Here is a 24,883-nt window from a genome sequence, read left to right as displayed (position 1 = left end):
TGATATAAAATCTAAAGTCATCTATAGAGAACATTAAGACTAAAGAAGTTGAATATCAAAATCGTGAATTGGGTAGGAGACAAGTTTGGTAAAGAGAAATCAATCAGTTAGAGCCCTCCACAAACACTAGTACATCTAAAGGCACAGAAAATAATGGAATACACTCTAAACCATGAGTGATTAGTTTATAGGTTTGGAGCATTACTCTATATTATTCATCATTTGATATTTGTCAAGTTTTTTTTTTTTAAAAATATAACAAAAAGTATTGAGTCTCATTATTTTAAAAAATAAGTATCAAGTAAAAACATCACATGAATTTTTCCAGAAGCAAAAATTATTTTTTCCTAAATCCTATAAATAATTGTGTAAGACCAATGATTTGCCTTTGCCATGTATATAAGGCAAGGAATCTTAATGAAACACTTTCATTTGTCCAATACTAAGACTTTAGGTGTCCTATTTTCCATTCTTTTTCTTGGGTGATAGGAACTCTGGTTATGTATATATTATGGATTTGGAAGAAAAATGAAAAAGTTGGAAAAAAATAAATCAAATACCTACGTTGCAACACCATCACAAGGCTATTGTCTTTTTTTTTTCATTTTTTTTTTATTATCAGCAAAAGAAAAAAATTTATTGATGAAGACCGGCATATAAACAAATTGAACATCAGTAAAGTGAAAGGAAAATGAGTGAGAGCACTAATTAGTGCTACCACTAATGATGTGGCAGTGGGCCCCACCATGAATGATTTGATGTTTTGGCCTTGGTGTTGCATTTTTTTTCATTTTTTATTGAGTGTCATGTCATTAGTGATCCTTTTACAGCTTCAAAATTAGTGATCTCTATCATTGTTGAAAGTGAAAAAAGGCGAGTGCACGACTACATCATAGTAAGACCACACGATCCCAATTAGGTTAATACTGAAAAACAAACCTAATCATATGGACGCATATCACAATGAGTTGGTGAGAAACCAAATAAAAAACAACCAAATGACAAAACAGAGAACAACTCTAAGTCCTTACATACAATCCAACACACAAGACAAGCTGCAATAGCAATATGCAGGTCTCAGCAGTCAGTCACACATCAGTCCTAAGAGCCATATGTGCACCAGCCAATGCTGCTTCTAACTCATTAGTTCTTCGTCTTGATCTTGATGGTCTTTAATCCTTCCAAACAGAACATGAAATCTATAGCGATCCCGGATTTACCCTTGTTGTATAGTGATCCGGACATGTGTCCGTGGATGTTGGTAGTTGTTTATTATCTTGTTTACATCCTTTCTTACGTTGTATTTGAGTTATAGGATGTGTTGAGCGGGTTGGTTACAGGTTGGTTGAGTTTAGAAACCAAAACTAGTTGCCCAGATTTTTGGCCTGTACGCTCGAGCGGAGGTGTTGGCACTCGAGCGTAGATTACATCCATCCAGTATCTTGTTGTGCAGTGTTGTGAGCTCGAGCGTAGGGTTGGGAGCTCGAGCGGAGGTCTGGTTCTGCGAAAGTGCTGAGCGAGTGCATTCTGCGCTCGAGCGGGAGGTTGGCCGCTCGAGCGTAAGTCTGTGAGTGGCCGCTCGAGCGGGGTGTTTTACGCTCGAGCGGAAGACTGGGTTTAAATCCCGAAATTGTGACTTTTCAAATCACTTTTTGCTTTCTCTTCTCTCTCTTACTTTTCCAAAATCACCATTGTTGAGCCTCTCACTCTAGATACTACCTTCTCTCTAGGTTTTGATCTAGTAGGAGTGATTTACTCACCTTTGGCCTTTACAAAAAGGTTGTTGATCGTCGAGGGCTTCATTTTAATCTGAAAATCTCGGGTTTTGGAGCACGTTGGGTTTTGTCGTCTTCTACTTTGGGACTCCGAATTTGAGGTAGGGATATCCTACTCCTCTCTATGGGTTTTGTCTTTAAATTTTGGTATTTTGAGATGTTGGGCTTGGTTTGGTAATCTTGTAAAGGTTTGGGGCTTTTGTGTAATTTTACAAAGGTTGGGGTTTTATTCATAATAAACCTAGATGCATGTTTGGCATAGAAAAATGGAATGATTATTGAATCATTGATGAAAATGGGACCTAAGGGTTGAAATGGTAATTACGGAAAATAGCCTAATTACATTGTTTAATTAATTGGGATAATTAATTGGTGAGAAATGAGGAAATGAAATGTTGATTGAATATCCATTTGTGCATTTATTTTCTGTTTTCGAAATAACTGCTTAGGGCTATCGGTGGAGGATAGTCGAGATTGTTGTAGACAATGCATGATGATTAGGTAAACGGAAACTAATCAATGGAATGTGTCATGGAACTTGACGATTGATAGAATACATTAATTGTATGTATTGTGTGATTGTATATAGAACCAATGTGTTTATATACGTTTTGTGTAGAGGAGGAGATAGGGGATGTACTCCGCGGTTTAGGGGAAGATAGGGGATGTACCTTTAAACCGGATAGGTATTTGGAGGAGATAGGGGATGTACTCCGTAGACAGAGCTCATATGCTTGTCTAGAGAAGTGAAGATAGAGCTCATATGCTTATCTTTGTGAAGTGAAGTGTGGATACAGCTTGTATGCTTATCTGTGGATATTGTTGATATACATATCTGTTGTGAAGTGTGGATATAGCTTGTATGCTTATCTGTGGATATTGTTGATATACATATCTGGTGAGAATGTGAGATATAGTTTTTATACATATCTGTGGAAATGATAATAGAGCTAGCATGCTTATCTATTGAAAAGGGAAAATGAAAAGTAATTGGGACTTGTAAGTCGTTGACATAAATATGTAATTTATGTGATTGTATCAGTGTTGACCAACTATCAATTGCTAATGTTTTAGTCATTGTCCATGGTTGGTTTAGTGTATTTCTACTGGGCTGTGGCTCACCCTATATGGGAATATCATTTTCAGGTGCAGGAAGCATGCCACCTCCAAGGACATAGCTGGGAGGCTAGTGGCGGGCATAGTTTTGTCGTTTTACTTTTGATGTATTACATGTAATTTCAAGCCAAGGGCTTAATGTGTAAACGAGTTAGAACTCTTCGTTGTAACCAAGTGTTAACTTGGAAAGCTGTAAGCCCGTAGGGCATTTTGTTATGAGGTTAACATGTAATACTTATGTAATGGAATTCTAATGAATGAAAGGAATGCGGTTAGTTTAAATGTAAATGCATGTCTTATCTGATGGGTTTATTGTTATTATTTTGAGGGCGTTACAACTTGGTATCAGAGCGTACCGGGTTTGAATACTTTGGGTACGTGGGAAGTGATTAGTATCACAATGGGTTTGTCTCGCTTGATAGAGACTTAGATGTAGTATCATAGGCTATGTGCTTAAGTGATAACATGCTTATGTGACTATGTGGGTATGGGATTTAATTTCTGGGATGTTGATTGGATCCTTGAGTTTCTGGGAGTCTTGTTGGAAAAGCACTTGATCAATGCTGTTTCTAACCGGAACTCTAGTAACGTCTCGGGACTATTATTATCCGGAAATGAAATTCGTAAGTGCTTATGTGTTTATGTGCTTATGTGGAGTGAATTACACTTGTCCATGCATTAGGACGTGAGTGTTTAGTTTCGGCACACCTATGAATGTGCTAACGTTCTGTGTTGCCTTTATTAGGATGTCAGGACGAGGAAGAGGTGCTAGGCGTGGTAGACCTGCGAGGCAGGAAGTACCGTTACAGGGTGAGATCCCGGCAGTGCAGGAGGGAGTTGGGCAGGCCAATGTGGCCGAGCCAGTGGGTCAGCAGGCTATGGGTGCCTTGGCCAGAGAGATAGCAGGAGCTTTAGGTATTCTTAGAGCTGGGAATCAGGCAGCTGAGACAGGGCCTTCCTTCTTGAAGAGGGAGTTCTTTCGGTGTAATCCGGACGAGTTTATCGGGGATCCTAAAGAGCCGCTTAAGGCAGATGAATGGCTCGAACAGACAACGAAGACGTTTGAGATGCTTGGCATCGAGGACGGAGCACTGAAAGTGACCTTGGCATCCTTCCAATTGAAGGGAGATGCGGGTCAATGGTGGAAGTACGAGAAAGCTCGTGTTGGTGGTACTTGGGAGGCGTTTGTGAATGCTTTTCAGGAGAGGTTTTTGTCTGCAGTAGCAAGGGAGAAGCTGAGGGATCAGTTTAGCCGGCTTAATCAGCAGGGCTTGTCAGTGGCCGAGTTTGAGGCTACTTTTACCAGTCTGTCTAGGTTTGCACCTGAACTGGTGGCGTCTGAGGAACGCCGTTGCTATGAGTTTGAGCGGAAGTTGAGGCGGGGCCTCAAGTTGAGAGTTGGTGGGTCTTATATTAGAGAGTATAGACACCTAGTGGATGCTGCAGCTCATATGGAGCTTATGATGCAGGAGGAGGATGAGGGTCAGAGAGGCTCCAAGAGGAGCCAGGATAGTCAGAGTGATGGCAGGAGACAGAAGGGTTATAACCCTCAGCAGTCTCAGGGTGCAGTCTCTAGATCGACCTTTCCAGTGCCTAGTGTAGGCTCGGGGAGAGGCAGTCAGGGGGATTTCACCTGTTACAAGTGTGGCCAGCTGGGTCACAAGGTTTCTGTTTGCCCGCAGAAGGGTGGGGGTCAGAAAGCTGCTTCTTCTTCAGCTAGACCGCCGAGTCAGAGTTTGGGCAGGGGGCAGCTCTTGATTTGTTATCAGTGTGGACAACCTGGGCACATGAAGAGGTTTTGCCCACAGTTGAGTGCCACTTCGGGAGCGTCTGGTTCTAGGCAGACGCAGGGTTTTCAGCCAGCTCAGTCTGTGCAGGCCTCGAGGGCCAATCCGGGAGCTCCGTCATCCCAGTCTGTGCAGCAGTCTTTTGCTCCGAGAGGTGAGCAGGTAGACCAGGGGCCTACGGGGCGCGTGTATGCTGTTACCGCGCAGGATTTAGTACCAGCTCCATCAGTAGTGAGAGGTACTTTTCTGTTTTGCAACTCAGTTGCTAATGTGTTGATAGACACGGGTGCATCTCATTCTTTTGTATCTGCTGCATTTGCATCTGTTTTGGAATTGGAGTTAGCACAGTTAGCATCTCCTATTTGTGTGGTATCGCCTTTGGGCGGTGAGTTGATCCTGAAACAGGGTGTTAGAGGATGTGATATAGAGGTCGCCGATTATAGGCTTCCTTTTCCGTTTGTTGTCATGCCCATGAAGGGTTTTGATGTTATTTTGGGTATGGACTGGTTATCGTCATACCGGGCTGTTATTGATTGCTACCGCCAGAGGGTTACATTATGTACCTTGAGCGGGGAGTGGTTCCATTTCTTGGGAGACCGGGTTGGTAGTGTTTTGCCACCGGGGTATGATTCGCGAGGGCGAAGTGAGCTTAATAGTCTACTTGCTAACTTTGAGAGTGGTGAGAGTGGTGAGACCCAGGTTGTGTTACCGAGGGTGGTTTGTGAGTATTCGGATGTCTTTCCCGAAGATCTTGTTAGTTTGCCACCTCACCGAGAGATAGAGTTCTCTATTGATTTAGTGCCTGGTACGGCGCCGATTTCTATGGCACCTTACCGTTTTGCTCCAGCAGAGTTGGTTGAGTTGAAAGTTCAGCTCCAGGAATTGCTAGATAAGGGCTTTGTTCGCCCTAGTGTTTCACCGTGGGGAGCACCGGCCCTCTTTGTTAAAAAGAAAGATGGTGCCTTGAGATTGTGTATAGACTACCGGAAGTTGAATCGGGCTACGGTTAAGAATAAGTATCCTATGCCCCGTATAGATGATTTGTTTGACCAGTTGAAGGGTTCCCGTTGTTTCTCTAAGATAGACTTGAGATCGGGTTACCATCAGTTGAGGGTCAGGGAGGAAGATATTCCGAAGACGGCATTCCGTACGCGGTATGGCCATTATGAGTTTCTGGTGATGCCATTTGGGCTTACCAATGCACCGGCAGTCTTTATGGACTTGATGAACCGGATTTTCCGGGAGTTCTTAGACCGCTTTGTGGTTGTTTTTGTGGACGATATCCTTATATATTCGTCTTCTGAGGAGGAGCACGAGGCACACTTGAGAGTAGTGCTTGAGCTACTTAGAGCCCATAGGCTGTATGCCAAGTTTGGGAAGTGTGAGTTCTGGCTGGGGGAAGTCAAATTCTTAGGCCACGTGGTATCTGGGGAAGGGGTGTCTGTTGATACATCCAAGGTTGAGGCAGTGCAAGATTGGGCACAGCCTAAGAGTGTGTTTGAGATCCGCAATTTTCTGGGATTAGCTGGGTATTACCGTCGGTTTGTGAAAGATTTCTCCAGGTTAGCGTCACCGTTGACTAGACTGACTCGGAAAGGAGTCAAGTTTGTGTGGAGTGAGACTTGTGAAAAGTCGTTTCAAGAGTTGAAAGTTACATTGACCACCGCTCCGGTGTTGATTATTCCGGAGAGAGGGTTGGGTTATGCGGTTTATTGTGATGCCTCACGAGAGGGTTTAGGTTGTGTGTTGATGCAAGAGGGGAAAGTGGTAGCTTATGGCTCACGTCAGTTGAAAATACACGAGAAGAATTACCCCACACATGACCTAGAGTTAGCAGCTGTGATCTTTGCCTTGAAAATCTGGAGGCACTACCTTTATGGTGAGAGGTTCGAGGTATTCTCAGATCATAAGAGTTTGAAGTATCTGTTTACACAGAGAGACTTGAATCTGAGGCAGAGGAGGTGGATGGAGTTCATCGAGGATTATGATTTTGAGTTGCATTATCATCCGGGAAAGGCCAATGTTGTGGCCGATGCCCTTAGTAGGAAAACCATTAGTGATGTAGCTTGCATAGCCATCCGGAAATGGGTGATGTTGGGAGCACTTGGCGAGTTTGATTTGCTACTGGGTGAATCTGTTGAGGCTGCGGCCTTGTTTTCTGTTGTTGCGCAGCCTACACTTGTGATTAGAGTGTTAGAGGCACAGAGAGGTGACCTTGAGGTAGAATCCCTCCGAGAAAAGATCTCCAGTGGGAAAGTTGAGAAGGGTTTGACGGTGTATCCCGACCTGAGTGTGAGATACCGAGACCGTTTGTTTGTACCGGAGGCTTGCCGAGAGGAAGTACTCCGAGAGTTTCACCATTCGCGCCTTGCGGTGCATCCGGGAGGTACTAAGATGTATCAGGATTTGGGTCGCCAGTTTTGGTGGCGGGGTATGAAGAGAGATGTGGCTGTTTTCGTATCGAAATGCCTTACTTGCCAGCAAGTGAAGGCCGAGCATCAGAGGCCAGCGGGTTTGTTGCAACCCTTGCCTATTGCCGAGTGGAAGTGGGAGCATGTCACTATGGACTTCGTTGTAGGTCTTCCGAGGACTCAGCGGGGTAGTGATGCTATTTGGGTGGTTGTAGACCGGTTGACTAAGTCGGCGCACTTTATTCCTATGCGCGTGAGAGATTCGGTAGATCATCTTGCCGACTTGTATATTCGGGACGTAGTGAGATTGCACGGGGTCCCAGTGACGATCATCTCAGATAGAGATCCTCGTTTTACTGCTAGGTTGTGGCAGAGTTTGCAGAGTGCGTTGGGCACTAAGTTAACCTTTAGTACGGCTTATCATCCTCAGACTGACGGGCAGTCCGAGCGTACTATTCAGATCCTCGAGGATATGCTTCGGGGTTGTGTCCTGGATTTCAGTGGGACGTGGGAGAGGCACTTGCCATTGGTAGAGTTTGCCTACAACAACAGTTTTCAGTCTAGCATCGGTATGGCACCGTTTGAGGCCTTGTATGGCCGACCGTGTAGGTCTCCAGTTTGTTGGGCCGAGGTGGGTGATGCACCTTTGTTGGGTCCGGAGTTGGTTAGGGAGACGACGGAGAAAGTTGAGCTTATCCGTAGAAGGCTTGTTACAGCCCAGAGTCGACAAAAGAGTTATGCCGACCGTAGGAGGAGGCCTTTGGCGTTTGCGGTAGGTGATCATGTCTTTCTGAAGATATCACCTAGGCGAGGCCTGATGAGGTTTGGGAAGAGTGGGAAGTTATCCCCTCGGTTTATTGGTCCTTTTGAGATCCTTGAAAGGATAGGTGAGGTTGCTTATCGGTTAGCCTTACCACCGCAGTTGTCCGGAGTACATGACGTGTTTCATGTGAGTATGCTTCGGAAGTATGAGCCAGATCCATCACATGTGCTGGATTGGACTGATTTAGAGGTAGATGAGGATGCCTCGTATGAGGAGAGACCGGTTCGGGTCTTGGATAGGCGGGATCAGGTCCTGCGTGGTAAGACCATTCCTTTGGTGAAAGTCTTGTGGAAACATCACGGAGTGGAGGAAGCCACTTGGGAACGTGAGTTGGAAGTCCGAGAGAAATATCCGGACTTGTTTATTGATATGTAATTTTGTATTTGAATTTTACATTTTGTTGAACTTAAGAGCTTTTATATATGTCTTAAGTTGTGAAACATTGAGAATGTTTTGATTATTGGTAGTATGTTTTGGAACTTGCCTCATATGGTAGTTGGATGTAACGCTATATATGTTGAATATATTGTTGACATTGGAAAGTTAGTGCATAATGTTGATGCATGTTGAAAGTACATATGTTGTTTACATATTGTGATATGTCTCTTGTTAAAGGGATGGGATGACCGGTAATGGGTCGAATTGTTGAATGTTAAATTGTAACATTGATTAAAATGGAGGAAAACCTGTTTTTGAAAACTTGTGCTTAATTTCGGGGACGAAATTCTTTAAGGGGGGGAGGTTATAGCGATCCCGGATTTACCCTTGTTGTATAGTGATCCGGACATGTGTCCGTGGATGTTGGTAGTTGTTTATTATCTTGTTTACATCCTTTCTTACGTTGTATTTGAGTTATAGGATGTGTTGAGCGGGTTGGTTACAGGTTGGTTGAGTTTAGAAACCAAAACTAGTTGCCCAGATTTTTGGCCTGTACGCTCGAGCGGAGGTGTTGGCGCTCGAGCGTAGATTACATCCATCCAGTATCTTGTTGTGCAGTGTTGTGAGCTCGAGCGTAGGGTTGGGAGCTCGAGCGGAGGTCTGGTTCTGCAAAAGTGCTGAGCGAGTGCATTCTGCGCTCGAGCGGGAGGTTGGCCGCTCGAGCGTAAGTCTGTGAGTGGCCGCTCGAGCGGGGTGTTTTACGCTCGAGCGGAAGACTGGGTTTAAATCCCGAAATTGTGACTTTTCAAATCACTTTTTGCTTTCTCTTCTCTCTCTTACTTTTCCAAAATCACCATTGTTGAGCCTCTCACTCTAGATACTACCTTCTCTCTAGGTTTTGATCTAGTAGGAGTGATTTACTCACCTTTGGCCTTTACAAAAAGGTTGTTGATCGTCGAGGGCTTCATTTTAATCTGAAAATCTCGGGTTTTGGAGCACGTTGGGTTTTGTCGTCTTCTACTTTGGGACTCCGAATTTGAGGTAGGGATATCCTACTCCTCTCTATGGGTTTTGTCTTTAAATTTTGGTATTTTGAGATGTTGGGCTTGGTTTGGTAATCTTGTAAAGGTTTGGGGCTTTTGTGTAATTTTACAAAGGTTGGGGTTTTATTCATAATAAACCTAGATGCATGTTTGGCATAGAAAAATGGAATGATTATTGAATCATTGATGAAAATGGGACCTAAGGGTTGAAATGGTAATTACGGAAAATAGCCTAATTACATTGTTTAATTAATTGGGATAATTAATTGGTGAGAAATGAGGAAATGAAATGTTGATTGAATATCCATTTGTGCATTTATTTTCTGTTTTCGAAATAACTGCTTAGGGCTATCGGTGGAGGATAGTCGAGATTGTTGTAGACAATGCATGATGATTAGGTAAACGGAAACTAATCAATGGAATGTGTCATGGAACTTGACGATTGATAGAATACATTAATTGTATGTATTGTGTGATTGTATATAGAACCAATGTGTTTATATACGTTTTGTGTAGAGGAGGAGATAGGGGATGTACTCCGCGGTTTAGGGGAAGATAGGGGATGTACCTCTAAACCGGATAGGTATTTGGAGGAGATAGGGGATGTACTCCGTAGACAGAGCTCATATGCTTGTCTAGAGAAGTGAAGATAGAGCTCATATGCTTATCTTTGTGAAGTGAAGTGTGGATACAGCTTGTATGCTTATCTGTGGATATTGTTGATATACATATCTGTTGTGAAGTGTGGATATAGCTTGTATGCTTATCTGTGGATATTGTTGATATACATATCTGGTGAGAATGTGAGATATAGTTTTTATACATATCTGTGGAAATGATAATAGAGCTAGCATGCTTATCTATTGAAAAGGGAAAATGAAAAGTAATTGGGACTTGTAAGTCGTTGACATAAATATGTAATTTATGTGATTGTATCAGTGTTGACCAACTATCAATTGCTAATGTTTTAGTCATTGTCCATGGTTGGTTTAGTGTATTTCTACTGGGCTGTGGCTCACCCTATATGGGAATATCATTTTCAGGTGCAGGAAGCATGCCACCTCCAAGGACATAGCTGGGAGGCTAGTGGCGGGCATAGTTTTGTCGTTTTACTTTTGATGTATTACATGTAATTTCAAGCCAAGGGCTTAATGTGTAAACGAGTTAGAACTCTTCGTTGTAACCAAGTGTTAACTTGGAAAGCTGTAAGCCCGTAGGGCATTTTGTTATGAGGTTAACATGTAATACTTATGTAATGGAATTCTAATGAATGAAAGGAATGCGGTTAGTTTAAATGTAAATGCATGTCTTATCTGATGGGTTTATTGTTATTATTTTGAGGGCGTTACAACTTGGTATCAGAGCGTACCGGGTTTGAATACTTTGGGTACGTGGGAAGTGATTAGTATCACAATGGGTTTGTCTCGCTTGATAGAGACTTAGATGTAGTATCATAGGCTATGTGCTTAAGTGATAACATGCTTATGTGACTATGTGGGTATGGGATTTAATTTCTGGGATGTTGATTGGATCCTTGAGTTTCTGGGAGTCTTGTTGGAAAAGCACTTGATCAATGCTGTTTCTAACCGGAACTCTAGTAACGTCTCGGGACTATTATTATCCGGAAATGAAATTCGTAAGTGCTTATGTGTTTATGTGCTTATGTGGAGTGAATTACACTTGTCCATGCATTAGGACGTGAGTGTTTAGTTTCGGCACACCTATGAATGTGCTAACGTTCTGTGTTGCCTTTATTAGGATGTCAGGACGAGGAAGAGGTGCTAGGCGTGGTAGACCTGCGAGGCAGGAAGTACCGTTACAGGGTGAGATCCCGGCAGTGCAGGAGGGAGTTGGGCAGGCCAATGTGGCCGAGCCAGTGGGTCAGCAGGCTATGGGTGCCTTGGCCAGAGAGATAGCAGGAGCTTTAGGTATTCTTAGAGCTGGGAATCAGGCAGCTGAGACAGGGCCTTCCTTCTTGAAGAGGGAGTTCTTTCGGTGTAATCCGGACGAGTTTATCGGGGATCCTAAAGAGCCGCTTAAGGCAGATGAATGGCTCGAACAGACAACGAAGACGTTTGAGATGCTTGGCATCGAGGACGGAGCACTGAAAGTGACCTTGGCATCCTTCCAATTGAAGGGAGATGCGGGTCAATGGTGGAAGTACGAGAAAGCTCGTGTTGGTGGTACTTGGGAGGCGTTTGTGAATGCTTTTCAGGAGAGGTTTTTGTCTGCAGTAGCAAGGGAGAAGCTGAGGGATCAGTTTAGCCGGCTTAATCAGCAGGGCTTGTCAGTGGCCGAGTTTGAGGCTACTTTTACCAGTCTGTCTAGGTTTGCACCTGAACTGGTGGCGTCTGAGGAACGCCGTTGCTATGAGTTTGAGCGGAAGTTGAGGCGGGGCCTCAAGTTGAGAGTTGGTGGGTCTTATATTAGAGAGTATAGACACCTAGTGGATGCTGCAGCTCATATGGAGCTTATGATGCAGGAGGAGGATGAGGGTCAGAGAGGCTCCAAGAGGAGCCAGGATAGTCAGAGTGATGGCAGGAGACAGAAGGGTTATAACCCTCAGCAGTCTCAGGGTGCAGTCTCTAGATCGACCTTTCCAGTGCCTAGTGTAGGCTCGGGGAGAGGCAGTCAGGGGGATTTCACCTGTTACAAGTGTGGCCAGCTGGGTCACAAGGTTTCTGTTTGCCCGCAGAAGGGTGGGGGTCAGAAAGCTGCTTCTTCTTCAGCTAGACCGCCGAGTCAGAGTTTGGGCAGGGGGCAGCTCTTGATTTGTTATCAGTGTGGACAACCTGGGCACATGAAGAGGTTTTGCCCACAGTTGAGTGCCACTTCGGGAGCGTCTGGTTCTAGGCAGACGCAGGGTTTTCAGCCAGCTCAGTCTGTGCAGGCCTCGAGGGCCAATCCGGGAGCTCCGTCATCCCAGTCTGTGCAGCAGTCTTTTGCTCCGAGAGGTGAGCAGGTAGACCAGGGGCCTACGGGGCGCGTGTATGCTGTTACCGCGCAGGATTTAGTACCAGCTCCATCAGTAGTGAGAGGTACTTTTCTGTTTTGCAACTCAGTTGCTAATGTGTTGATAGACACGGGTGCATCTCATTCTTTTGTATCTGCTGCATTTGCATCTGTTTTGGAATTGGAGTTAGCACAGTTAGCATCTCCTATTTGTGTGGTATCGCCTTTGGGCGGTGAGTTGATCCTGAAACAGGGTGTTAGAGGATGTGATATAGAGGTCGCCGATTATAGGCTTCCTTTTCCGTTTGTTGTCATGCCCATGAAGGGTTTTGATGTTATTTTGGGTATGGACTGGTTATCGTCATACCGGGCTGTTATTGATTGCTACCGCCAGAGGGTTACATTATGTACCTTGAGCGGGGAGTGGTTCCATTTCTTGGGAGACCGGGTTGGTAGTGTTTTGCCACCGGGGTATGATTCGCGAGGGCGAAGTGAGCTTAATAGTCTACTTGCTAACTTTGAGAGTGGTGAGAGTGGTGAGACCCAGGTTGTGTTACCGAGGGTGGTTTGTGAGTATTCGGATGTCTTTCCCGAAGATCTTGTTAGTTTGCCACCTCACCGAGAGATAGAGTTCTCTATTGATTTAGTGCCTGGTACGGCGCCGATTTCTATGGCACCTTACCGTTTTGCTCCAGCAGAGTTGGTTGAGTTGAAAGTTCAGCTCCAGGAATTGCTAGATAAGGGCTTTGTTCGCCCTAGTGTTTCACCGTGGGGAGCACCGGCCCTCTTTGTTAAAAAGAAAGATGGTGCCTTGAGATTGTGTATAGACTACCGGAAGTTGAATCGGGCTACGGTTAAGAATAAGTATCCTATGCCCCGTATAGATGATTTGTTTGACCAGTTGAAGGGTTCCCGTTGTTTCTCTAAGATAGACTTGAGATCGGGTTACCATCAGTTGAGGGTCAGGGAGGAAGATATTCCGAAGACGGCATTCCGTACGCGGTATGGCCATTATGAGTTTCTGGTGATGCCATTTGGGCTTACCAATGCACCGGCAGTCTTTATGGACTTGATGAACCGGATTTTCCGGGAGTTCTTAGACCGCTTTGTGGTTGTTTTTGTGGACGATATCCTTATATATTCGTCTTCTGAGGAGGAGCACGAGGCACACTTGAGAGTAGTGCTTGAGCTACTTAGAGCCCATAGGCTGTATGCCAAGTTTGGGAAGTGTGAGTTCTGGCTGGGGGAAGTCAAATTCTTAGGCCACGTGGTATCTGGGGAAGGGGTGTCTGTTGATACATCCAAGGTTGAGGCAGTGCAAGATTGGGCACAGCCTAAGAGTGTGTTTGAGATCCGCAGTTTTCTGGGATTAGCTGGGTATTACCGTCGGTTTGTGAAAGATTTCTCCAGGTTAGCGTCACCGTTGACTAGACTGACTCGGAAAGGAGTCAAGTTTGTGTGGAGTGAGACTTGTGAAAAGTCGTTTCAAGAGTTGAAAGTTACATTGACCACCGCTCCGGTGTTGATTATTCCGGAGAGAGGGTTGGGTTATGCGGTTTATTGTGATGCCTCACGAGAGGGTTTAGGTTGTGTGTTGATGCAAGAGGGGAAAGTGGTAGCTTATGGCTCACGTCAGTTGAAAATACACGAGAAGAATTACCCCACACATGACCTAGAGTTAGCAGCTGTGATCTTTGCCTTGAAAATCTGGAGGCACTACCTTTATGGTGAGAGGTTCGAGGTATTCTCGGATCATAAGAGTTTGAAGTATCTGTTTACACAGAGAGACTTGAATCTGAGGCAGAGGAGGTGGATGGAGTTCATCGAGGATTATGATTTTGAGTTGCATTATCATCCGGGAAAGGCCAATGTTGTGGCCGATGCCCTTAGTAGGAAAACCATTAGTGATGTAGCTTGCATAGCCATCCGGAAATGGGTGATGTTGGGAGCACTTGGCGAGTTTGATTTGCTACTGGGTGAATCTGTTGAGGCTGCGGCCTTGTTTTCTGTTGTTGCGCAGCCTACACTTGTGATTAGAGTGTTAGAGGCACAGAGAGGTGACCTTGAGGTAGAATCCCTCCGAGAAAAGATCTCCAGTGGGAAAGTTGAGAAGGGTTTGACGGTGTATCCCGACCTGAGTGTGAGATACCGAGACCGTTTGTTTGTACCGGAGGCTTGCCGAGAGGAAGTACTCCGAGAGTTTCACCATTCGCGCCTTGCGGTGCATCCGGGAGGTACTAAGATGTATCAGGATTTGGGTCGCCAGTTTTGGTGGCGGGGTATGAAGAGAGATGTGGCTGTTTTCGTATCGAAATGCCTTACTTGCCAGCAAGTGAAGGCCGAGCATCAGAGGCCAGCGGGTTTGTTGCAACCCTTGCCTATTGCCGAGTGGAAGTGGGAGCATGTCACTATGGACTTCGTTGTAGGTCTTCCGAGGACTCAGCGGGGTAGTGATGCTATTTGGGTGGTTGTAGACCGGTTGACTAAGTCGGCGCACTTTATTCCTATGCGCGTGAGAGATTCGGTAGATCATCTTGCCGACTTGTATATTCGGGACGTAGTGAGATTGCACGGGGTCCCAGTGACGATCATCTCAGATAGAGATCCTCGTTTTACTGCTAGGTTGTGGCAGAGTTTGCAGAGTGCGTTGGGCACTAAGTTAACCTTTAGTACGGCTTATCATCCTCAGACTGACGGGCAGTCCGAGCGTACTATTCAGATCCTCGAGGATATGCTTCGGGGTTGTGTCCTGGATTTCAGTGGGACGTGGGAGAGGCACTTGCCATTGGTAGAGTTTGCCTACAACAACAGTTTTCAGTCTAGCATCGGTATGGCACCGTTTGAGGCCTTGTATGGCCGACCGTGTAGGTCTCCAGTTTGTTGGGCCGAGGTGGGTGATGCACCTTTGTTGGGTCCGGAGTTGGTTAGGGAGACGACGGAGAAAGTTGAGCTTATCCGTAGAAGGCTTGTTACAGCCCAGAGTCGACAAAAGAGTTATGCCGACCGTAGGAGGAGGCCTTTGGCGTTTGCGGTAGGTGATCATGTCTTTCTGAAGATATCACCTAGGCGAGGCCTGATGAGGTTTGGGAAGAGTGGGAAGTTATCCCCTCGGTTTATTGGTCCTTTTGAGATCCTTGAAAGGATAGGTGAGGTTGCTTATCGGTTAGCCTTACCACCGCAGTTGTCCGGAGTACATGACGTGTTTCATGTGAGTATGCTTCGGAAGTATGAGCCAGATCCATCACATGTGCTGGATTGGACTGATTTAGAGGTAGATGAGGATGCCTCGTATGAGGAGAGACCGGTTCGGGTCTTGGATAGGCGGGATCAGGTCCTGCGTGGTAAGACCATTCCTTTGGTGAAAGTCTTGTGGAAACATCACGGAGTGGAGGAAGCCACTTGGGAACGTGAGTTGGAAGTCCGAGAGAAATATCCGGACTTGTTTATTGATATGTAATTTTGTATTTGAATTTTACATTTTGTTGAACTTAAGAGCTTTTATATATGTCTTAAGTTGTGAAACATTGAGAATGTTTTGATTATTGGTAGTATGTTTTGGAACTTGCCTCATATGGTAGTTGGATGTAACGCTATATATGTTGAATTTATTGTTGACATTGGAAAGTTAGTGCATAATGTTGATGCATGTTGAAAGTACATATGTTGTTTACATATTGTGATATGTCTCTTGTTAAAGGGATGGGATGACCGGTAATGGGTCGAATTGTTGAATGTTAAATTGTAACATTGATTAAAATGGAGGAAAACCTGTTTTTGAAAACTTGTGCTTAATTTCGGGGACGAAATTCTTTAAGGGGGGGAGGTTATAGCGATCCCGGATTTACCCTTGTTGTATAGTGATCCGGACATGTGTCCGTGGATGTTGGTAGTTGTTTATTATCTTGTTTACATCCTTTCTTACGTTGTATTTGAGTTATAGGATGTGTTGAGCGGGTTGGTTACAGGTTGGTTGAGTTTAGAAACCAAAACTAGTTGCCCAGATTTTTGGCCTGTACGCTCGAGCGGAGGTGTTGGCGCTCGAGCGTAGATTACATCCATCCAGTATCTTGTTGTGCAGTGTTGTGAGCTCGAGCGTAGGGTTGGGAGCTCGAGCGGAGGTCTGGTTCTGCAAAAGTGCTGAGCGAGTGCATTCTGCGCTCGAGCGGGAGGTTGGCCGCTCGAGTGTAAGTCTGTGAGTGGCCGCTCGAGCGGGGTGTTTTACGCTCGAGCGGAAGACTGGGTTTAAATCCCGAAATTGTGACTTTTCAAATCACTTTTTGCTTTCTCTTCTCTCTCTTACTTTTCCAAAATCACCATTGTTGAGCCTCTCACTCTAGATACTACCTTCTCTCTAGGTTTTGATCTAGTAGGAGTGATTTACTCACCTTTGGCCTTTACAAAAAGGTTGTTGATCGTCGAGGGCTTCATTTTAATCTGAAAATCTCGGGTTTTGGAGCACGTTGGGTTTTGTCGTCTTCTACTTTGGGACTCCGAATTTGAGGTAGGGATATCCTACTCCTCTCTATGGGTTTTGTCTTTAAATTTTGGTATTTTGAGATGTTGGGCTTGGTTTGGTAATCTTGTAAAGGTTTGGGGCTTTTGTGTAATTTTACAAAGGTTGGGGTTTTATTCATAATAAACCTAGATGCATGTTTGGCATAGAAAAATGGAATGATTATTGAATCATTGATGAAAATGGGACCTAAGGGTTGAAATGGTAATTACGGAAAATAGCCTAATTACATTGTTTAATTAATTGGGATAATTAATTGGTGAGAAATGAGGAAATGAAATGTTGATTGAATATCCATTTGTGCATTTATTTTCTGTTTTCGAAATAACTGCTTAGGGCTATCGGTGGAGGATAGTCGAGATTGTTGTAGACAATGCATGATGATTAGGTAAACGGAAACTAATCAATGGAATGTGTCATGGAACTTGACGATTGATAGAATACATTAATTGTATGTATTGTGTGATTGTATATAGAACCAATGTGTTTATATACGTTTTGTGTAGAGGAGGAGATAGGGGATGTACTCCGCGGTTTAGGGGAAGATAGGGGATGTACCTCTAAACCGGATAGGTATTTGGAGGAGATAGGGGATGTACTCCGTAGACAGAGCTCATATGCTTGTCTAGAGAAGTGAAGATAGAGCTCATATGCTTATCTTTGTGAAGTGAAGTGTGGATACAGCTTGTATGCTTATCTGTGGATATTGTTGATATACATATCTGTTGTGAAGTGTGGATATAGCTTGTATGCTTATCTGTGGATATTGTTGATATACATATCTGGTGAGAATGTGAGATATAGTTTTTATACATATCTGTGGAAATGATAATAGAGCTAGCATGCTTATCTATTGAAAAGGGAAAATGAAAAGTAATTGGGACTTGTAAGTCGTTGACATAAATATGTAATTTATGTGATTGTATCAGTGTTGACCAACTATCAATTGCTAATGTTTTAGTCATTGTCCATGGTTGGTTTAGTGTATTTCTACTGGGCTGTGGCTCACCCTATATGGGAATATCATTTTCAGGTGCAGGAAGCATGCCACCTCCAAGGACATAGCTGGGAGGCTAGTGGCGGGCATAGTTTTGTCGTTTTACTTTTGATGTATTACATGTAATTTCAAGCCAAGGGCTTAATGTGTAAACGAGTTAGAACTCTTCGTTGTAACCAAGTGTTAACTTGGAAAGCTGTAAGCCCGTAGGGCATTTTGTTATGAGGTTAACATGTAATACTTATGTAATGGAATTCTAATGAATGAAAGGAATGCGGTTAGTTTAAATGTAAATGCATGTCTTATCTGATGGGTTTATTGTTATTATTTTGAGGGCGTTACAAAATCATTAATATGAATACATAATCATCAATATGATAGTAGATGACCTTGTGGAAAAAATGGAAGCAACATGAAAAAAAAAAAAAAATTAAATTAAACATGGAAACATGAGTGGCTTAACCATAAAGCCAATAAAATCCTTGATATAAGCCTTAATTTTTTATGGTACTAATTTTTTGAAAGCCTATACATTACGGGATAGATTCTATGGATCAAATTTATTTATAAAAATATCCTATTGTAACTTTTAGAGATAAATTTATTACTGTAAAAATATTTTTTTTTAAAATACAATTTAACTAGTTACACCTCTCACATCATATTTTAATGCAAACCAACACAAATAAACTAAAACTAAGCAAACCTTACAAATAAAAGTCAAAATGTCCTAATCATTTATCAGTTTGATAAATTTATTAGTATCATTACTGAGTACCAAATAATCATTTCACAAACACAACATATATGTATAAAGTTTCAAAATTTTCTCATTATTAAAATAAGAGGCAAATACGTAAAAATAATAAATAAATAAATAAATAAATCACTTTAGATTTATGAGTAAATAAATCCAATCAATAAGACTTATTAGTAATTATCCCATATATTAAGGCCCTATATAACTTCAACATTCTTTTCCCCCGAAAATAAGGCCATGCTGGTTCATATGGAAAAACAGACCCCAGATGACCCACATTTTTTGAAAATCTACAAGTTGTGGTTAAGATTCCATAAAACTCTTACATTTGTTTTCGGTAAATTACACTCACCTCTCTTGAGATTTTAAGAAAATACATTTAGTTTTATACTTTCGACATAGTTACGCTGACCTTCTTAAGTCCTTAATTTACATAACACTTTTACTTATACAACTCTCACCTGAGATCGAAAAAAGGAAAGTTCAAAAGTTTGAAAAAAGTTACGCAAACCAAACAGATCCCCTCTCTCTAGCTTGCTTTCTTCAATTCAAGTCATGTTTGAATAATTTCTAACTTTGGAAGAAATTGTTGATTTTTTTTATTTAATTTTAAAAATTAAAATCACTAGATGATGACAGTTTCAAAAATATTTTATAATAACAGTAACTTAGTCATATTATCAATTTAAAAAAAAAAATGTTAGCAAAACTTGAATATGAAGATTTAATTAGTAAATTTTCATCACAAACTCACAAAATAATAAATTATAAAAAATATTAAAAAATAAAAATGTCTCAATCAAATTTATCGATTTCGATCTCAAATTACCTCAAAAGGCTTTCAATTAGACTGGATGGCTAAGGGCTCTAGTTGCCTGCATAGTACAACACCACTTTGTAAGAAACGGAGCAAGCAAATTCAAAATACAGAATAAGAGTAGAAAAGCTAATGTGGAATTTAGAGCTTATAAATGTATAAATAATATGAGCAACTCAAATGTCAAATAAATTCAAGATAAATAAGTAGAAATTTTTTATTGAAACTATTCATTTAAAAAGCTTGCAAAAATCCAAAGAAAACAGCCCACTAAATACACCAACATGAAGATTTAATATGGTTTTAAATTAGCCATTAAAAAGTTTTGTATAAAAGAGCAGAGAAATAGACTAGAAAAGGGGGTTGGAATTGAACAATCTAAGAAGAAAATGGAAAACAAGAACAACATATAGTCCAAGGATAGAAGGCAAATACTCAAGAGGTTGAGCAGTTGATAGCAGTTGTCCCAATGTAATCATGTGGAATTCATTTTGCAGATGTGACCTTCGATCATCTGATAGCTTCATGGCCACTTGTCTCATGGTTGGCCGAGATAGTGGATTGGCTTGCAAACATGCAAATGCTAGTTTTGCAACCACAAATACTTGCTCTGCCGTTTGATTCTCAGGTGCTGCGAGACGTTGATCCAACACATCCTTCAATAGTATCCCATGTGCAGTTGATGTGGATGAGGAAGAGGATGACGATGATGACAGAGAGTAGATTAGATCACCTGGATGCTTCCCCATAATCACTTCCAATGTGAGAACCCCAAAACTATAAACATCGCACCTCTCATTCACTTCCATTGTATAAGCAAGTTCTACCAAATGAAACGAATAACAAAGAGAAGAAAATAGTAATTAAAAAAAAAAAACGAAGGTGGAAAAAGAAAAAAGAAAAACAAGAAACATGCACATGCTCATGCTCATGTTCCATATCAAAGTAACAATTAGAAGTTCAATGACCCTTTCAATTCGAGTGAAATAACATCCAAGATAAGAAATCACTTAATATGCAATGATTGATAAAATAAAATGAACATTACATACCAGGAGCAGTGTACCCAAAGGTCCCTGCAAATGATGTCCAATTGGATGAGTCAGGCTTCAAAAATCTAGCTGTGCCGAAATCGGATATGTGAGCCACGGACTCTAAATCAAGCAAAACATTCTTGCTTGATATGTCTCGATGGATGATTGATGGAGAACAGTCGTGGTGCATAAAAGACAAAGCATTTGCCACATCTTTGACAACATTCACTCTCTTAATCCAATCGAAGTATAATACATGATCCTCCGTGCTCAATATCTTTCCCAAGCTTCCCCCTTCCAAAAACTCATAAACCAAAAACGAGTGCCTTTGGTGTGAACAATAGCCATAAAGTTTTACAATATTGTGATGGCGAATCTTTGTTAATGCACTTATCTCACTCGTAAAGCCTTTTAGAATAGCCAAATAACCATCGGGTGATACATGAAGTTTCTTCACGGCAACTACTTGACCACTTGTGAGATCAGCTCTGTAAACAGTACCACATCCTCCCTCCCCAACACAATATTTGGTACTAAAGTTCTCAGTCACTTCAATGATGTTTTCATACACCATTTTCCCGTCATAGCTCCAAATTTCAAACATTTTTTTGTTATTTACTCGTCTTGGCTCATTTTTTGTGTTCCTCAATTTTTTTAAAAAAATCAAGAGTACTAGCTGTGCCGAAATCGGATATGTGAGCCACGGACTCTAAATCAAGCAAAACATTCTTGCTTGATATGTCTCGATGGATGATTGCTGGAGAACAATCATGGTGCATATAAGACAAAGCATTTGCCACATCTTTGACAACATTCACTCTCTTAATCCAATCAAAGTATAATACATGATCCACCGTGCTCAATATCTTTCCCAAGCTTCCCCCTTCCAAGAACTCATAAACCAAAAATGAGTGCCTTCGGTGTGAACAATAGCCATAAAGTTTTACAATATTGTGATGGCAAATCTTTGTTAATGCACGGATCTCACTCGTAAAGCCTTTCAGATTAGCCAAGTCACCTTCGGGTGATACATGAAGTTTCTTCACAGCAACTACCTGACCACTTGCGAGATCAGCTCGGTAAACAGTACCGCATCCTCCCTCCCCAACACAATGTTTGGTACTAAAGTTTTCAGTCGCTTCAATGATGCTTTCATACACCATTTTTCCGTCATAGCTCCAAATTTCAAACAAATTTTCATTATTTACTCGTCTTGGCTCATTTTTCGTGTTCTTATTTTTTTTACAAAAGACCAAGAGTACTATTCCGACAACCGTTAATGAAAGAAATAGAAATCCAAAAAGAAGAACAATTAGTAACACAACTCTGTTACTCTTTTTCTTAGCTACCCCATTGTTCATTTTTGCTGGACAAGTTTTCAAACCAGTAACATTACCACATAAACCTTTATTACCTCTGAGTGCGTCAAATGGAGCCTCTTGGAAGGCTTTGATGTTAGGAATAGCACCATCCAACTGATTGAAAGATACATCTACCAATGCCAAACATAACATATTATCGAAAGATGATGGAATGAAACCAGAGAGTTCATTGTGGGAGAGATTCAATGTTTCTAACCTTTGCAATTCTCCAAGCTGCTGTGGTATCTTACCTATTAGCAAATTATGACCAAGATCAAGAATTTGAAGGTTATGGATACGACCTATTTCAGCAGGAACGCTTTCCCCAAATCTATTATTGCTCAAATTCAAGTTATAAAGTTTCATGCACTCCCCTAGTGCTCCAGGGATTGAGCCACTTAGATCATTTGCTGCCAAGTCAAGGATCTCTAGATTGGACAACTTACCAAATTCTGGAGGAATGTTGCCTGATAGATGGTTATTATTTAGCTTAAGGTTGAACAATGAAACCATCTTTTTCAATTTCATTGGGATTTCTCCAACTAGGTCATTTGAAGAGAGGTCAAGGACGTGTAGTTGAGTTGAATCCATTATTTCAGATGGTGTCTCACCAGAAATTTTATTGTTAGACATTTTGAGACTAGTTAAATTGTGGCATTTTCCCCAGTTTTTAGATAGCTCACCATAAAAATTGTTATGACTCAAATCAATGTAATTCAAGCTTGGGTATATGCCAAAATCTTCTGATATATTTCCCGAAAGTTGGTTTCCATCAAGCCTAACTTTGTATAAGCTGGAGCAATTTATCAAGCTTTTGGGGATGGGACCTGTGAGATTATTGTCAGCTGCACCTAAATATGTAAGTAATCCACTAAAGCATAGGTTTTCTGGTAAATGACCAACGAGCTTGTTGGAACTTATCTGAAATGATTTCAAATGTGTAAGATTGTTCAATCTTGGAGGAATAGAGCCAGTGAGTTGGTTATCAACGAAGTACAAATAACCAAGTTGTTTTAAATTTCCTATCTCTGAAGGAATGGAGCCTGATAATAGATTTTTAGCTAAACCTAAGATATTCAACTTTGTCAAGTTGCCTATAGATGCAGGGATTGAACCGGTGTGATTGTTCCTTGAGAGTTCGAGATCAACGAGAGACCTCAGCATCCCAACTTCTTGAGGGATTGATCCGGAAAGTCGGTTGTCAAAAAGGTATAGAGTGGTTAAGTTGCCCAAGTTCCCTATAGATGCAGGGATTGAACCCATGAGCTTGTTCCCTGAGAAATCGAGATGAACGAGAGACCTGAGCATCCCAATTTCTTGAGGGATTGAACCAGTGAGGTTGTTCCTTTCGAGTTCGAGATGAACAAGAGATCTCAGCATCCCAACTTCTTGAGGGATTGATCCAAAAAGTTGGTTGTCATAAAGGCACAGAGTGGTTAAGTTGCCCAAGTTCCCTATAGATGGAGGGATTGAACCCGTGAGTTTGTTTATTGACAATTCGAGATCAACGATAGACCTCAGCATCCCAACTTCTTGAGGGATTGATCCGGAAAGTTGGTTGTCATAAAGGTACAGAAGGGTTAAGTTGCCCAAGTTTCCAATTGAAGAAGGGATTGAACCGGTGAGATTGTTCGTTGAGAGTGCGAGTTTAACGAGAGACCTCAGCATCCCAATATCTTGAGGGATTGATCTGGAAAGTTGGTTGTCATAAAGGTACAAAAGGGTTAAGTTGCGCAAGTTTCCAATTGAAGAAGGGATTGAACCGGTGAGATTGTTCGTTGAGAGTGCGAGTTTAACAAGAGACCTCAGCATCCTAATATCTTGAGGGATTGATCCGGAAAGTAGGTTGTCATAAAGGTACAGAGTGGTTAAGTTGCCCAAGTTCCCTATAGATGAAGGGATTGAACCCGTGAGTTTGTTTATTGACAATTCGAGATCAACGATAGACCTCAGCATCCCAACTTTTTGAGGGATTGATCCGGAAAGTTGGTTGTCATAAAGGTACAGAAGGGTTAAGTTGCCCAAGTTTCCAATTGAAGAAGGGATTGAACCAGTGAGATTGTTCGTTGAGAGTGCGAGTTTAACGAGAGACCTCAGCATCCCAATATCTTGAGGGATTGATCCGGAAAGTTGGTTGTCATAAAGGTACAAAATGGTTAAGTTGCCCAAGTTTCCAATTGAAGAAGGGATTGAACCCGTGAGATTGTTAGTATACAAGCTGAGCTCATTGAGAGAGCTGAGGAATCCCATTTGTTGAGGGATGGAGCCACCGATTGGGTTTCTATTCAGGTACAAGATTCTTAGATTAGTTAGTTGGCCTATTTCGGTCGGAATTGTTCCAGAGAGATTGTTAAGTGACAAAATAAGGACGGTGAGTCTCCAAAGGCTACCGATATGGGGGGGAATGGTCCCATAAAGTGAGTTGTTAAAAAGTTGAAGGGTGAGGAGATGAGGAAAGGATGAGAAATTAAGATTAGAAAGAGTACCTTTCAAACCATAACTCTGAAGGTCTATATGAGCAACTCTACCGGCCTTGTTGTAACGAATTCCAAGCCAAGTGCAATGGTTGGTTCCAACCCAGGAGGACAGGAGAGTTTGACTCTGGTTGTGAAGGCTAGCTTTCCATGTCAAGAGTGTCGTGGGTTCAGTTGCTTGTTTTCTAGTTGAGGAAGAAGCAAAAGCAGCATAATCAAAAAAAGTGGGCAATGCAAGGATGATGAGGCAGAGTAAAAGGGGTGGGAAAGAAAGAAAGTGGTTGGGAAGTGTATTGGGCAAGAATGTCATTGTAGGCTTGTTTGTTATTACTAGAATAGAATAGAAAGTTATGAAAGACAGTAATAGGATGGAGGGATGAAGAGCTGCAAGAGCATAGAGAGGTATTTATAGATAGATAATACAACTTGGAAAATTATTAGTTGGGTTTGAAAATTCTAGTGCAATTCCTTTCAATAGTCTTGGTTTGGATCCTCCACTAAGATCATGCCAGATCGATGCATATGAAACACATGTCTTTGGACTATCACTTCTGTAACAAATTATACAACATAAGCATCCGATCATTTGGATCAATGACCTTGCGCCGTGTTTGGTCCTCCAAAGTTTCATTTGATTTTTAA

General features: G+C 42.1%; 1 pseudogene across 1 annotated transcript; it reads right to left on the bottom strand.

Annotated features, from left to right (window-relative positions):
• Positions 1 to 893: 893 nt before the first annotated feature.
• On the bottom strand, positions 894 to 24,551 carry LOC145793492 (uncharacterized; annotated as a pseudogene). The gene is made up of 4 exons (XR_014333866.1): positions 20,425 to 24,551; positions 19,808 to 20,195; positions 19,385 to 19,430; positions 894 to 1,178 (listed from the first exon to the last, which is right to left on the bottom strand). The product of XR_014333866.1 is annotated as an uncharacterized LOC145793492 (transcript).
• Positions 24,552 to 24,883: the final 332 nt, after the last annotated feature.

This window comes from Camellia sinensis, chromosome 6 (assembly GCF_055761805.1).
Source record: "Camellia sinensis isolate YWXY chromosome 6, ASM5576180v1, whole genome shotgun sequence".
NCBI lineage: Eukaryota > Viridiplantae > Streptophyta > Magnoliopsida > Ericales > Theaceae > Camellia > Camellia sinensis.
Note: the sequence above shows the minus strand (reverse complement) of the source record. Positions and strands in the feature narration are given on the sequence as shown.